Here is a 14,956-nt window from a genome sequence, read left to right as displayed (position 1 = left end):
AAGAGCCATGTCCTCCTCCTTGCATTTTGTTCTCCTTTATTAGCTGAAATTCTTCCCTTGCAGCATTTGGTTACCCAATGACACGTTCACATAGGAGGGCTTGATTCTTTCCCTTTAGAGACCACTTTTCTTTTTTCTTTTCCCCTTCCTTCCTTCTTTTCTTTCTTTCTTTGCCTCACCATGGCATGTGAAAATTCATGGGCCAGGGATAGAACCCACACCCCATGCCACAGCAGTGGTCTTAGCCACTGCAGTGACAACACTGGATCCTCAACCCACTGCACCACAAGGGAACTGCTAGAGACCACTTTTCTTTCTTTCTTTCTTTCTTTTTCTTTTCTTTTCTCTTTTTAGGGCTACACCTTCGGCATATGGAAGTTCTGGGGCTAGGAGCTGAAACTGAGCTTCGGCTGCTGGCCCATGCCACAGCCACAGCTATGCTGTAGCTTGTGGCAATGCCAATCCTTAACCTACTGAGCAAGGCCAGGAATGGAACTGGCATCCTCACGGATGTTAGCTGGGTTTGTAACCAGCTGAGCCACAACAGGAACTCCCACTTTTCTAAATAGTGAGCTATTTTTTTTTTCTAAAATATAATAGTGAACTACTATTTTCTAAATTGTGGACTATTTAGGAAAACAAATAGGAAGTATTTTCTAAATAGTGAACTTTTAATCCTCTGAAAGAGATAAATTAGGCTGGTTCTTTAAAATAAAAAAAGACATTGGTAATTTATTTTCAGAATAGTGTAGTTTTTTTTGTGTGTGTATCTTTTTTTTTTTTTTCTTTTCTTTTTTAGGGCTTCATCTGTGGCATGTGTAAGTTCCCGGACTAGGGGTCAAGTTGGAGCTGCAACTGCCGGCCTACACCACAGTTATAGCAATGCAGGATCCGAACTGTGTCTGCAACCTACACCACGGCTTGTGGCTACTCAGGATCCTTAACCCACTGAACGAGGCCAGGGATCAAACCCACATCCTCATGGTTACTGGTGCTGTTCTTAACCCATTGAGCCAAGCGGGAACTCCTGGTTCTTTTTTTTTTTTTTTTTCAATTGAAGTATAGTTGATTTACAATATTGTGTTGGAGTTCCCATAGTGGCTCAGTGGTTAACCAACCCAACTAGCAACCATGAGGTTGCAGGTTTGATCCCTGGCCTTGCTCAGTGGGTTAAGGATCTGGCGTTGCCGTGAGCTATGGTGTAGGTCGAAGACTTGGCTTGGATCCCCCATTGCTGTGGCTCTGGCGTAGGCTGGCGGCTACAGCTCCGATTGGACCCCTAACCTGGGAACCTCCATATGCCGTGGGTGCGGCCCTGGAAAAGACAAAAAAAAAAAAATTGTGTTAGTTTCAGGTGTACAGAAAAGTGACTCAGTTATATATATTCTTTTTCAGATTCTTTTCCATTTCAGGTCATTATAAGACATTGACTATACCTCCCTGTTCTATACAGTAAGTCTTGTTGTTTGTCTATTTTATATATAGTAATGTTTATATATTAATCCCATACACCTAATTTATCCCCCCTTTCCCCTTTGGTAATCGTAAGCTTGCTTTCTATGTCTGTGAGTCTATTTTGCAAATAAATTCAATTGTATCTTTTTTTAGATTCCACATATAAGTGATATATAATATTTGCCTTTCTCTGACTTACTTCACTTAGTACAATGCTTTATCTGTCCATCCATGTAGCTGCAATTTTTTTATTCTTCTTATGACTAAGTAGCATAGGCCAATGGCTACAGCTCTAATTTTCCCCCTAGCCTGGGAATTTCCATATGCCATGGGTGAGGATCTAAAAAAAAAAAAAAAAATTATTCCTTCTCATTATGGTTTCTCCCAGGAGGTTGGCTCTAGTTCCCTGTGCTATATAGTAGGACCTCGTTGCTTACCTGTTCTAAATGTAACAGCTTGCATTTTCTAACCCCAAACTCCCCGTCCATCTGACTCCCTCCCCCCTCCTCCTTGTCAACCACACAAGTCTGTTCTCTATGTCTGTCTGTTTCTGTTTGTAGATGGGTTTATTTGTGCCGTATTTTATTTATTTTATTTATTTGTTTTGTCTTTTTTTGGGCCAAACCCACAGCATATGGATGTTCCAGGCTAGGGGTCCAATCGGAGCTGTAGCCACCAACCTACACCACAGCTCATGGCAACACCAGATCCTTAACCCACTGAGCGAGGCCAGGGATCAAACTCATGTCCTCATGTTCATTAATCACTGAGCCACGATGAGAACTCCCATTTGTGCTATATTTTAGATCTCACATGTAAGTGATATCGTATGGTTTTTGTTTTTGTGAGGGTTTTTTTTGTTTGTTTTGTTTTGTTTTTTTGCTTTTTAGGGCCTCACCCATGACATACGGAAGTTCCCAGGCTAGGGGTCAAATCAGAGCTTCAGCTGCCAGACTACGCCACAACCATAGCAACACGAGATCCCAGTCTTATCTGTGACTTACACCATAGCTCACAGCAATGCCAGATACTTAACCAGCTGAGCAAGGCCAGGGATCAAACCCAAATCCTCATGGATACTTGTCGGGTTCATTTTTGCTTTGACATAACAGAAACTCCTAGAATAACTATTTTATTTTATTTTGGCTGTCCCACAGCATACGGAGCTCTCAGGCCAGGGATCAGATCCAAGCCATAGTTTCAACATAAGCTACACTGGATCCCCAACCCACCGTGCCCAGACAGGGGTCAAACTGGAATCCCAGTGCTCCCAAGATATTGCTTATCCCCCTGTACCACAGGAGGAGCTCCCCATTTTAGTTCTTTGATCCACTTGGAGTCCATTTAATTTTGTGAAAATAGGAATCACAATAAACCTATACTTTAATTTGGAAAAAAATGACATTAAAAAATAAAATTCATGGAGATCCCGCTGTATCACAATGGGATTGGCAGCGTCTCTGCCATGCTGTGTCTCAGGTTCCAACCCCAGCAGGTACAGTGGATTAAGTATGCAGCACTGCCACAGCTGTGGCGTAGGTCGCAACCAAGGCTGGGATCTGATTCCTGGCCCAGGAACTCCACATCCCTCTGGGAAGCCAAAAAAGAAAAAAAAAATTTAGGATGTGAGAGAGATGTACATGGAGGTGGAAGGGGAGCAAGGTGGAGGTGGGACTTGGGAAGTGAGAAAGACAGGGCTTCAGCCTGGGTAGAATCCAACCAGGCTGAAAGATGAAGGAGGGATCCGTTTGGGGCAGAGTCACTATCCCTCCTCTGCACAAACCTCTCATGGCTCCCATCTTACTTAGTGGGAGAACTACAATCTTTCCAGTGGCCCGCAATGCCCTGCATGACCTGCTCCTCCTTTCACCTCTCAACCTCCTCCTCCCACTCTCCTCCTTGCTCACTCTGCTCCACAAGGCACAATTCTGCCTCAGGGCCTTTGCACCTGCTGCTCCATCTTCGTGGAACGATCTTTCCATGGATGTCCACACAGCTTCCACTTCCCCTCTTCTGATCTCTGCTCAAATGTCACAGACAGTTCCCCTGGCCGCCTTCCCCACTTTCTGCACTCAAGACACTTCCTTAGTCTGCACTTTTTTCCTTAGCACCTATAACCTTCTTACACATGTCTGTCTTTTCCTCACTGGAATGTCAGTCCCACATGGGCAAGAACTTTTTTTTCCTGGCCACACCTTTGGCATATGGAAGTTCCTGGGCAGGGACTTGAATCTGAGATGCAGCTGACACCCAACGCGCCAGGTGAGGGTGGAGGTGATCAAATCTGCTCCTCCATAGCGACTGGAGCCACTGCAGTTGGATTCTTAACCCACCTCACCACACTGGGAACTCCAAAAATTGTTTTGTCTGTCATTTTCACTGTCTGATCCCTAGAGCCTGGAACAATGCTACACATAAAGAGGTACTTGTTTATTAAGTGAAAAGAACAAAAGGTGAATTTGAACTCCAAGTGGATCAAGGATTTCCAAGGGGCCCTGGAAATGTGTCCCAGCCTTGCTAGCCAGCTCGGAGGTATTAACTGGCAGTAGGCATTTTGATTGGGCAGGTGAGGGGAAGAGATGCAATTACTTTATTTATCTCTTAAATAATTTTTCTTTTTTCTTTTTTTGTTTTGGATTCCTAAGACCATTCGCAGTAGAACATGTGACCTTCTCTGTCCCACCCTGTCCCAGGCAGAGGCTGGAGCCAGAGGAGAGGAGAGGGAGGCTTTGGGCCACTCCAGGACGCAGGTGAGACTCTTAGGAGCTACTTTCAGCCCCTTTACCAGTTTGAGGGCCTCCTGGAAACTCCAGAGCAGCCCCCACCCAGGTCTGGAATGCCCAGCTTCCCCAGAGAGGCTGTATCTGCCCCTCAACCATCATATCTCCAGCCCGTAGGGCTCATGAGCTCCAGTTGAGGGTCTTAAAGTAAAACTGTACACCTCAGGAGTTCTCGTCATGGTGCAGAGGAAACAAATCCAACTAGGAACCATGAGATTGCTGGTTTGATCCCTGACCTTGCTCTGTGGGTTAAGGATCCAGCATGGCTGTGAGCTATGGTGTAGGTTGAAGATGCAGCTCAGATCCCCCGTTGCTGTGGCTGTGGTGGAAGCCAGCAGCTATAGCTCTGATTCGACCCCTGGCCTAGGAACCTCCATATGCCACGAGTGTGGCCCTAAAAATAGGAAAAAAAAAAAAAAGAAAGAAAGAAATTATACACCCGGTCCTAGGACTTACGGAAATTCAGATTCATTTTCTTTTCCTTTCTTTTCTTTTCTTTTCTTTTTTTTTTCCCCCTAGGACCTCACCTGTGCTATATGGAAGTTCCCAGGCCAGGGGTCGCCAGCCTACACCACAGCCACAGCAATGCCAGATCCTTAACCCACTGGGAGAGGCCAGGGATTGAACCAGCATTCTCATGGATACTAGTTGGGTTCTTAATGTGCTGAGCCACAGCAGAAACTCCCCAAGTTCAGGTTCTTTATGTCTCTGCGTAAAAGGAATTCAGCAGGAAGCAAAGCGATAAGTAAGATGGAGGTTTATTGAGAGAGAGACAAAGTGTGGACTGTTATCTCAAAAGGCGAGAGAAACACATTCCACACAGCGTGGGCCACTGCAGAAGTCCAGAAGCAAGAGGCCCCTGGAATACTGGGTGGTGAGTTCTTATGGGCTGGGCAATTTCATAGGCTAATGAGAGGGAAGATTATCCTATTTCTGGGAATGGGTGGGGTCTTCCAGGAAATGGGCCACCCCGCAGTTTTGGGCCCTTTAGGGTTGGTGGGAACTGTTGTGGTGCCTATAGGTGTGTCATTCAGCTAATGTGCTACCAGGAGCCTGTAAGTTCCACAGGAAGAAAAAAACCATCCACCATCTTGGACCTAGTTGGTTCTAACGAGTTTTTGTCATATCCTCAAGGATCCGTCATTTTTTTAAGGGTTGTGCCCAGCCCCCTTAACTCCAGTTTCAAAAGGGCAGCATCCAGAGTTCCCGTCGTGGCACAGTGGTTAACGAATCTGACTAGGAACCATGAGGTTGCGGGTTCGATCCCTGGCCTTGCTCAGTGGGTTAAGGATCCGGCATTGCCACGAGCTGTGGTGTAGTTCGCAGATGTGGCTCCGATCCCACGTTGCTGTGGCTCTGGTGTAGGCCAGCAGCTGCATCTCCGATTCGACCCCTAGCCTGGGAACCTCCATATGCCACGGGAGCAGCCTAAGAAATGGCAAAAAGACAAAAAAATAATAATAATAATAATAAAGGGCAGCATCCCCAGCCTCCCCTTCCCCCTCCTCCCCAGGCTCAAAATCCAACTGGGCCTCATCCCATTAGTTTCACCACCTGAGTGGTTCTGGAATTCACCTCTGTCTTCCCATCTAGTTAAGCAAAGACCCCACCACCCAGGTTTCCCTGCTGTCCTCCTTCCCCCCAATGCCCATCCTCAGCTTTGAACCATTGATATCTATCCCCAAAGAGGAATGTGTTGGGGTTTCACATGTCCTGATGTATCTTTCTGAGCCTGGTTGAAAATTACACAGACGTGCCTTACTCTTTACAGTCCACACACTTCAAGCGGACTTTTGAGCTTATCCAGGTAAAATCAATTTATATTGAGGGGTTCCTTTCTGGCATAGCTGTTAAGGGTCCAGCATTGTCACTGCAGCGGCTCAGATCACTGCTGTGGCAAGGGTTCAGTCTCTGGCCTGGGAACTTCTGCATGCCATGGGTGTGGCCAAAAAATTACTAAGAAAAATAATATTAGACCATTCATAACATGTGACCGTCTGTAATTCAGGTAGCACTATTATGTCTGTATTAAATTTCCTGATTGTGACCATTGTATTGCAGTTATAGAAACAATGGTTCTCAATGGGGGAGGGGGGTGGGGCACTGTTCTGTCATCCAGGGACTATTAAGTAACATCTAAAGATATTTTTGGCCCTCACAACCAGGGATGTGTGTGCTACTGACACCTAGTGAGTGGAGGCCAGAGATGCTAAAAATCCTGCAGTGTACAGAACAGCCCCTCAGCAAAGAATTATCCAGCCTCAATGTCAAAAAGTAGAGAAATCCTCTGTAAGAGAAGGTCGTTTTCCCCAGGAAACAAATTAAAGTATTTAGGAATATGAGGCATGTCTGTGACTGGTTCTCAAAAGATTCAGAATAAAATAATGTGTATCTATATCTCTGCCTCTCTCCTCTAACAGGTTAGAGCTTTGTGTGTGTGTGTCTTCCTTACCCAAATTCCCCAAGCTCTAACCTGTTGCCACATTTACTTGTTACTCTATTCCTTCTCCTCCTCTATCCCTGAAACTTCTTAGTGTTCCTCAAATGCATCAGGAATATTCCTGCCTCAGGAACCTCAGGGCCTTTGCACTGGCTATTCCCTGTTCCTAGAATGTTCCCTCCACAAATATCAGCCTGACTTACCTCTTCACCTCCTCATGTCACTGCTCATACACCCTCTTGGTTCTGGACCAGTCTATTTAAAATTGCCAGCGCCCCCCCCCCATTCCAAAAGGAATATGCTACACGTTTTCCTAACAGGTAACATGCTATATGTTTTCTTTTCTTATTTTGCGGCCACACTGGCAGCATACAGAAGTGCCCGGGCCAGGGATCAAACCCGGGCCACAGCAGTGCCTCCAGACGACACCGCAGCCTTAACCAGCTAGCCACCAGGAAATTCTCACTATATATTTTATTTGTTTACTGTCTCTCTCACAAAGCCATTGTGCCAGCTCCATGAGGGGCGGACTTTGTCCTCAGCACTTGGAATAAGCATAGTGGGTTCTCAATTCATTGACAAATGAATTGCTGTTATGTAAGATGGCCTTTTAGGAGGAAGAAAGTTGCTGTTCATTCTCCCCTTTGGCTCCTCTTTTGTTTTTTGGGTTTTTTTGGGGGGGGGCACACCCACAGCATATGGAGGTTCCCAGGTTAGGAGTCCAATCAGAGCTACAGCTGCCAGCCTATGCCACAGGCGCAGCAACGGGGGGGATCGGAGCCGAATCTGCGACCTACCACAGCTCTTGGCAACTTGGGATCCTTAACCCACTGAGTGAGGTCAGGGATTGAACCCACCACCTCATGGTTCCTAGTCGGATTCGTTTCTGCTGCGCCACGACAGGAACTCCTGGCTCCTCTTTTGAATCCCTCATCTTCTAGGACAAGACCTTGAGGCCACCTCTGAGACCCCCTCTGCCCTCATGGCTCGCACAGAAGAGCAGTTCAGCAGCCAAGAGCACTTTCCTTCTCTCCCGGAGAGCCTGGGATTGTGGAAAGCAATCGCGCACGAGTTGCTCCCATTCGCCACTAGGGGGCACTTTCTCTCCGGCCAAATACCCGGGTGTGGCACTTGTCCGCAGATTACTTGGAAAGGAATTTTCCTGGAGGAAAAAAAAACTATAGCCTTTTCTTATTGTTACAAAAGTAATTTTGTAAAATTAGCATATCCATCATAAAAAATTAAGGAATTCCCTGGTGGCCTAGTGATTATAAGATCTGGCATTGTCACTGCGGTGGCACTGGTTTGATCCCTGGCCTGGGAACTTCCACATGCCTCAAGTGTGCAAAAAACACCAAAAAACAAAAACTAAACTAAAGAACAAAATAAAAGCCATTGCATTAGCCAATCAGTGTTGGATCTACCAACATGTTTTACTTGGATCTCCACTTGCTTCTTCACAAATTTCATTTTAATCTTTTATTTCGGTGAAATTTAAACCAAAGTAGTGGCAAAATGCACTTCATGCCACTAAACTGCACACTTCAAAATGGTTAAAATGGTACCTTTTGGGAATTCCCGTTGTGGTGCAGCAGAAACAAATCTGACTAGTATCCATGAGGATGTAGGTTTGATCCCTGACCTCGCTCGGTGGGTCGGGAATCCAGCATGGCCATGAGCTGTGGTGTAGGTCACAGACTCAGCTCGGATCTGGCATTGTTGTGGCTGTGGTGTAGGCCACCAGCTGTATCTCTAATTCAACCCCTAGCCTGGGACCTTCCATATGCCACAGGTACAGCCCTAAAATAAGCAAAAACAAACAAACAAAGAAAAAAACAAAAAAAAACACTACCTTTTGTATGATGTGTATTTTCCCATAATGAAAAAAAAGTGGATTGTGTAACATATATAACCAGTTATTAACTCAATCTTGTTTCAATTCCCCTGCCCTATTCCCATTTCCCCCAAAAGGATTATTTGGAGTTTTTGGCTATGCCCCAGGCATGTGGAAGTTCCTAGGCCAGGGATCAAACCTGGGCCACAGCAGCAACTTGAGTCACAATAGTGACAACTCAGGATCCTTAACCCACTAAGACACATGGGAACTCCAACTGGATTATTTTGAAGCAAATCCCAGTGGTTCTATCGTCTTTAAATATTTGAGTACGCATTCTAGAAGATAAGGACCATTTCCATTTTTTTCTTTTTTGGCCACTCCCAAGGCATATGGAAGTTCCCAGACCAGGCATCAAACCAGAAATGCAGCTGTGACTTACACCACAGTAGTGAAAACTTGGAATCATTAACCCATTGCACCACAGTTTGAACTCCAAGACCAATTCTTTTTTTTCTTTCTTTCTTTCTTTTTGTCTTTTTAGGGCCACACCCACAGTCTATGGAGGTTTCCAGGCTAGGGTTCCAATCAGAGCTGTAGCTGCCAGCCTACACCACAACCATAGCAATGCAGGATCCTAGCTGTATCTGCAACCTACACCCCAGCTCACAACAACATTAGATCCTTAACCCACTGAGTGAGTCCAGGGATCAAACCTGCATCTTCATGGATGCTAGTCAGATTTGTTTCCTCGGAGCCATGATGGGAACTCCCCATGTCTTTTTTAAAATAGAAATAATAGGAGTTCCGGTTGTGGCTCAGGGGTTAACGAACCCAACTAGTATCCATGAGGACACGGGTGTGATCCCCAGCCTTGCTCAGAGGGTTAAAGATCTGGCATTGCATTGAGCTGTGGTGTAGGTCACAGATGTAGCTCGGATCCACTGTTGCTGTGGCTGTAGTGTAGGCTGGCAGCTACAGCTCTGATTTGACCTCTGGCCTGGGAACCTCCATATGCCGAGGGTGCAGCTCTAAAAAAAAAAAGTCTCACACACAAAAGTAGCCATGATAGCATTATTATGCTTTAAAAAAATCTTAGGAGTTCCCGTCGTGGCACAGTGGTTAACAAATCTGACTAGGAACCATGAGGTTGCGGGTTCGGTCCCTGCCCTTGCTCAGTGGGTTAACGATCCGGCGTTGCCGTGAGCTGTGGTGTAGGTTGCAGACGCGGCTCAGATCCCGCGTTGCTGTGGCTCTGGCGTAGGCCAGCGGCTACAGCTCTGATTCGACCCTTAGCCTGGGAAACCTCCATGTGCCGCAGGAGCGGCCCTAGAAAAGGCAAAAAGACAAAAAAAAAAAAAAAGCAATCTTAGAGCTCCTGCTGTGGTACAATGGGAAAAGCATTGTCTTAAGAAAACTGGGACATGAGCTTGATTCCCAGCACAGCACAGTGGGTTAAGGATCCAGCATTGCCACAGCTACAGCTCAGACTGAGGCTGTGGCTTGGATCTGATCCCTGGCCTGGGAGCTCCATATGCCTTGGGGTGGCCCAAAATGAATAATACAAAAATCCCCAAACCCTTAATCTCATCAAATGTCCCATAACTATTCAAATTTCTAATTGTCTCATAAATGTTATAATTTGTCTTGTTGTCTTTTTTTTTTAGGGCCACACCCGTGGCATATGGACGTTGCCCACGTCACAGCCACAGCAACACAGGATCCGAGGCAAGACTGCCACCTACACCACAGCTCACCACAATGCCAGATCCTTAACCCACTGGGCAAGGCCAGGGATCGAACCTGCATTCTCATGGATACTAGTTGGATTTGTTTCTGCTGTGCCACAGTGGGAACTCCTCTCTCATTATCTTTTGTTTGTATTATTTTAGAGATAGTGTGAGTCAAGATCCCGAAATATTCATACATTGTCTTTGACTGAAATGTTTTAAAATATCTCTCTCCTTTTATTTTATTTTATTTTTTGTATGTGAAAGTTCCCAGACCAGGGATCAAACCCTCACCATAGCTGTAACCAGAGCCAAACCTCAGGATCTTTAACCAGCTGTGCCACAAGGGAAGACCCTAAAATCTCTTTTGATCTAAAAATTCTCTCACCTTAAACCAGCTATAATGGAAAAAACTAAAAATCATTATAAATAAAAAATAAATAAATAAAAAAGATCTTCACTTAAAAAAAAATCCTTCACCAACTTTTTGTTGTGTGCAATTTATTTGTTTAAAAAAACTTTGTCCTCAGAGTTCCTGTGGCGCAGTGGTTAATGAATCTGACTAGGAACCATGAGGTTTCATGTTCGATCCCTGGCCTTGCTCAGTGGGTTAAGGATCCGGCGTTGCCGGGAGCTGTGGTGTAGGTCGCAGATGCGGCTCGGATCCCACGTTGCTGTGGCTGTGGCGTAGGCCAGTGGCTACAGCTCCAATTGGACCCCTAGCCTGGGAACTTCCATATGCTGAGGGAGTAGCCCAAGAAATGATAAAAAGACAAAAAAAAAATTAAATAAATAAATTAATAAATTAAATAAAATTAATTTGTCCTCTAGCATCTCTCAGAGTTTGGATTTAGCTGACTACACTCTTGTGGTGTTATTTTCGATGTTCCCCTGTCATCTTCTGTATTCGTAAAAATGGGTCACAAGAGCTAGACCAAGGCTATCTCGTAAAAATATGTGAGTCACAAATACAAATCACTTGTGTACTTTAGATTTTTCTAGTAGCCACTTTATTTGTTTTCTTACCTTTTTTTTTTTTTTTTAGGGCCACACCCTCAGCATATGGAAGTTCCCCGCCTAGGAGTCAAATCAGAGCAGCTGGCTTACATCACACCTACAGCAACACAGGATTGGAGTTCCTGTTGTGGTACAGTGGAAACGAATCTGACTAGCATCCATGAGGATGTGGGCTCAATCCCTGGCCTCGCTCAATAGGTTAAGGATCCAGTGTTGCTGTGAGTTATGGTGTAGGTCAAAGACGTGGCTGAGCCACAATTGTGGCTGTGTTTAGGCTGGCAGCTATAGCTCCGACGCAGCCCCTAGCCTGGGAACTTTGATTGTCGTGGGTGCAGTCCTAAAAAGAAAAAGAAAAAGAAAAAAAATTAATACGTTTGCTCTCTCTCTTTCTCATATACACATACAACTCACTGTTTGGGAGAAATATGTAAAGCAAAGTCAGAGAAAATGACAGGCTGAAAAAAAGTTTTCAGTTCATATCTCAACCTGCCTAGTAAAAATCAATAACAGAAAGAACAGCATAAGAATTTTTTTTTTTTTTTTTGCTATTTCTTTGGGCCGCTCCCGTGGCATATGGAGGTTCCCAGGCTAGGGGTTGAATCAGAGCTGTAGCCACTGGCCTACGCCAGAGCCATAGCAACGCAGGATCCGAGCCGCGTCTGCAACCTACACCACAGCTCACGGCAACGCCGGATCGTTAACCCACTGAGCAAGGGCAGGGACCGAACCCGCAACCTCATGGTTCCTAGTCGGATTTGTTAACCACTGAGCCACGACAGGAACTCCAGAATTTTTTTTTTTTAAATGGGGCATGGAAGAGTTCCTGAGAAATAAATTTCCAGTGTTTAAGCCACCTAGCCTGTGGCATTTTGTTAGTGCATCCCAAGACAGCTAGGACAAAAATGGTGGGAAAAATATTTTGGCAGTGTATTTGGAAGTATAACTGATATTCCATAATCTGCCCATACTTCAGGTGCTCAATCTAATCTACTGCCACATATGTATACACCTGCCATGAGTTGTGGTGTAGGTCTCAGACACGTCTTGGATCCTGAGTTGCTGTGGCTGTGGTGTAGGCTGGTAGCTGCAGCTCTGATTTGACCCCTAGCCTGGGAACCTCCATATGCCACAAATGTGGCCATGAAAAAAAGCAAAAAATAAATAAATAAATAAAAGGAAAGGAAAATGTTAGACATACAAAAAACCTCAAAAGTAGAGTTCCCTGGTGACCTACTAGTTAAAAAATCTGGTGTTGTCACTGCTGCAGTTTGGGTTTGACCCCTGGCTCAGGAACTTCTACATGCCTTGGGCAAGGCCAAAAAAGAAAAAAGAAAATAAACCCAGAGTTCCCATTGTGGATCAGTGGTTAACGAATCTGACTAGCATCCATGAGGACACAGGTTAGATCCCTGGCCTTGCCCAGTGGGTTAAGGATCTGGCATTGCCCTGAGCTGTGGTGTAGGTCACAGACATGGCTCGGATCCTGTGTTGCTGTAGCTGTGGTATAGACCAGCAGCTGCAGCTCCAATTTGACCCCTAGATTGGGAACTTCTATATGTTGCAGATGACGTGGACCTAAAAAGACAAAAAAAAAAAAAAAAAAAAAAAAGGAGAGAGATTCAGTAGTTTGGAACCAGAGAGAACTAGGTTCAAATCTTGGCCTTTTCATGCTGTGTGACTTAGGCCAAGTGTCTGAACATCTCAGAACCTCAGTTCTCTCATCCTTCCAAAAAGGGAAGGAAATGTTTTTCTTTTCAGGGCTAATTTGAGAGTGACATAAAATAGACACTACCACCTGCCTGATAGGATAAAGATGAGTGCTTTATGAAGTGCACTGCTATAGTTGTTATTCTTTCCTTTGTGAGTTTCCCCTTCGCTGTTTGCCCCGGGGTCCAAAGGCTGCGGGTTCACACACACGCAAGCTCCCAGGGCGGGAGGACTGTGGGACCGGTGGAGATGGTGAGAGCGTCTTGGGCAGAGGCCACTCCATTCATTTCTGGAGTCCCGGCCCAGAATCTGAGTCATCCTTTCTGCTCTGAGCCTCTGAGGCTCCTGCCCTAAAGCTGACCTTTCCTAGTGACCTGGATGTGACTGGAGGCTGACAGGAAAGGGCCTGGGCAGTTGCTGGGGGTGGTGGGGGCCATTCCAGGACAGAGCCCTGGTAACCTCTCTTAGAGTGTCCATATATGGAGCTCCAGTGTGAAGGAGTCCCTGTGTGGTTCAGCAGGTTGAGCATCTGGCGTTGTCCCAGCCGTGGAGTGGGTTTGATCCTTGGTCTAACTTTGGTAGGCCACAGGCACAGCAAAAAAAAAAAAAAAAAAAAAAAAAAAAGCCATCTGAGCCCCCATGTCACTCTGAGCTTGTCTGGGAAGAATCAGGCACCAGGCTTCAGTGCATTATTCATGCTCTTCCTCAATCTGGGTCACCCATTCCACATCCTTTTCATCTGGGTAATCTTATTCCTCAGCCTCAGGGGCCCTGCTGGGGCTTACTTTACCTGCTGGGATTGGTCCCTTCTCTGACCTCTTCTAGTCTCCTGTGCTTCCCCCAAACAGCTCTCATCATCCAGTATTAATGCTGAATTGAATTGTTACACCTACAGTGTTGGGGGGAATGTACATCAGTGCAGCCACTATGGAGAACAGTATGGAGGTTACAAAATCACAATGGGGGTGAGGCGGAATACTAACTCAGGTAGTCAGTGTAGGAGCGTGGGCTTTGATGCATTCTTTGATATGGCTATTGATTAACATTTGTGGCTTAAGGGCTCCAGGGAGTAATACCTCCACAAGCCTTGTTTTACTATAGGGAGTGTACCTACGCTCAGATGGACCCTCATCCCTAATCCCCTGTGACTCAGTTTGTCGGAAGAGAAGAGCAAAGAAATCACAAAACCGATGGGACATTTCCACCCCTAAAACCCCTATTGGACAAGGACTGACATAGGTAACTGGGCAAGGCCGATGGGAGAAAACCACATCTTTCTGGACCCCATGCTGGTAACCCCCATCTTTAAGGGGTAAAATATTGTCTTTAATAGGACAATAGAGAATGGGAGCTCTTCTCCCCCCTCCCAGCAGGCCTGGGAGCTCTTTTCTTTCCTGTAATAAAGACTTTGCTTGGAGTTCCCGTGGTGGTGCAGCAGAAATGAACCCGACTAGGAACAACGAGGTTGCAGGTTCGATCCCTGGCCTTGCTCAGTGGGTTAAGGATCCAGTGTTGCCATGAGCTGTGGGGTAGGTCACAGACATGGCTCGGATCTGATTTTGATGTGGCTGTGGCATAGACCAGCAGCTACAGCTCCAATTCAATTCTGGTAACATTTTTCCAGCATCAGGGGGAGTTCCCCTCATGGCTCGTCAGTAACAAATCCAACTAGTATCCATGAGGATGAGGGTTCGATCCTTGACTTCACTCAGTGGGTTAAGGATATGGCATTGCCCTGAGTTTTGGTGTAGTCACAGATGTGGCTTGGATCCCAAGTTGCTATGGCTGTGGTGTAGGCTGGCCACTACAGCTCCAATTCAACTCCTAACCTGGGAAGTTCCATAAGCCAGTGGTTCGGCCCTAAAAGGACAACAATTAAATAAATAAATAAATATCACAACAGGAGTTCCCATTGTGTCTCAGTGGGTTAAGAACCCGACATAGTGTCTGTAGGATGAGGGTTTGATCCCTGGCCTTGCTCAGCAGGTTAAGG

The sequence above is a fragment of the Sus scrofa genome, chromosome 2 (genome assembly GCF_054392235.1).
Source record: "Sus scrofa isolate SSC_HxYL_T2T_F1_AM1 chromosome 2, Sscrofa_HxYL_maternal_Yorkshire_Landrace_v2.0, whole genome shotgun sequence".
NCBI lineage: Eukaryota > Metazoa > Chordata > Mammalia > Artiodactyla > Suidae > Sus > Sus scrofa.
This window is presented reverse-complemented; position numbering follows the sequence as displayed.